This window comes from Elephantulus edwardii, unplaced genomic scaffold (genome assembly GCF_000299155.1).
Source record: "Elephantulus edwardii isolate Elephantulus edwardi_28Jun2011 unplaced genomic scaffold, EleEdw1.0 scaffold00018, whole genome shotgun sequence".
In the NCBI taxonomy this organism is placed as follows: Eukaryota; Metazoa; Chordata; class Mammalia; order Macroscelidea; family Macroscelididae; genus Elephantulus; species Elephantulus edwardii.
In genome coordinates, this window is record NW_006399768.1 from 30,654,904 (window position 1) to 30,657,085 (window position 2,182).

Below are 2,182 nucleotides of genomic sequence, written 5' to 3' on the forward strand. Positions count from 1 at the left end.
GTGAAAGGAACTCTTATACATTGTTGATGGGATTGTAAAATGGTACAACCATTCTGGAAGGCAGTTTGGCGCTACCTCAGAAAAGCTGAGTATAGAAATTCCATATGATCCAGCTATTCCACTACTTGGAATATGATGTTGTTGTTGTTGTTGTTATGTTGCTTGCGACTCATAGAGACCCTACATACAACAGCCCTAAACTCTGTTCTGTCCTGTGCCAATCACACTGCCTCCGATACACCCATCCTGATTACCCCAGTCACTGAATCAATCCACCTCATAGAGGGCCTTCCCCTCCTGCCTTGTCCCTTTACCCTACCAAGCATGATGTCCCTCTCCAAGGGACTGACCCCTCCTTACAACATGTCCAAAGTATGTTAGACGAAGCTTCAGAATCATTGCCTCCAAGGAGCCACCTGGTTTAACCCTCTCTAGGTTAAAGCTGTTTGTTTTCCTGGCAGTCCATGGTACATTCAATACTCTTCTCCAGCACCACAGCTCAAAAACATCAATTCTCCTTCTATCCTCCCTAGTCATTGTGCAACTCTCTGATGCATAACAAGTGATTGCAAAGACCATGGCCTGTATCAGATGCACCTTAGTTTCCAGAGAGACACCATTACTCTTCAGTACTTTGCAGAGGTCCCTAACAGCAGACTTTCCCATGGCAATAAGTCTTTTAATTTCCTGGCTACTGGTGCCAAGAGTGTTGACTGCGGAGCCAAGCAAACCAAAGCTGTGAATAACCTCAATCTCTTCACCATTCATCCTGATGCTGCCAATGAGAAAATGAGAACTGAGGCACAAACAGAGATTTGTACATCAATGTTCATAGCAGCATTATTGGCCACTGCAAGAACATCGAAACAGCCCAAATGTCCAAACACAAATTAATGGATTGGGAAATTATGATGCATTCACACAAATGGAATACTATGCAGCACACAGGAACAATGATTTTGTAAATTATTACCTAACTTGGGTGGAACTGGATAGTACTATGCTGAATGAACTAACTCAGTCCCACAAAGATAAATATTGAATAAAACCATCATTGTAGAATGAGTATAAACATCCAAGAGAGGTGGGAGTGCTTAGAAGCAGAGGGATGAGGATGTGTAAGGGGAGGGAGGGATTAATCATTAGATTGTACAATTTGATGGGTGGAAGTGTTGAGGAAAATTGAAATAATTTGTTCTTGAAAACAATGCATTCAAATTTTGTAAATGAACTAGTAGAAAATAAACAAAATGTAATGAAACACTATGCCACAGAAAGATGAAAGAAAAACCAAAATAAAACAACAACAAAGCCATGGTTTGAATCAGGTTAACCTTAGTCCTGAAACTGACATCATTGTTCCTCAATTATTTGGCAAAGTCCCTGTCTATAAAATTTATCATTTCAATAAATCTTCTGATCTCCTAACTGCTGGTTCCAAGTATATTGTCTGCAGATTCGAGTAAGAAGAAGTATAGTTTCAATATTTTCTGTATCTCTCATGATGTTTTCTGTTGTTCTAGTGGGGACAATTTTTGTTTTCTTGATGTTGAGATGCAATCCTTATTGAAGGCTTCAGTCTTTGACCTTCTGCATCAGGCACTTCAAGTCATCCTCACTTTCAGTAGTCTCCACATTATAACAGCAACCACCACACATTTTCTTTGTATTTTGTTTCCATTCTTCATTAATTTTAGTCTATTCTTATCTTTCAAGCTTTATACTTTTATAAATAAATGCTATGTCTACCTAGGTGTGCACCTAATAGACCAACCTATTGTTTGGATGAATGTTGAACAACAGGAGTAAGTTTGGTTTTAGATTTGAATGATGACTTTAAAGAAAGCAAGGGACAGCATGGTGATGTCTATCTCTGATCTCTACAAACTCCACAAGGGACAACTGTCTCCACTAATAACAGCTACAACACAAAACTGCATTCCCCCTGAAGTCGTGTGCTCATATTTTACAATATTTTTATTCTTTCCAATACCCATTGAATTCTGTTGGATTATAAATCCATTGTGATAGCTCAAAGACCACACAGAACCATATTGCTGTTGGTGCTGTTGTTGTCAAATGCCATCAAGTCTTAGATGACTCATAGCAACCCTATGAACAAAAGACCTTCATCATATCTCCAAGTTCATAGAGTTTCCGGAGGCAAGCTATTTTGGAAGTG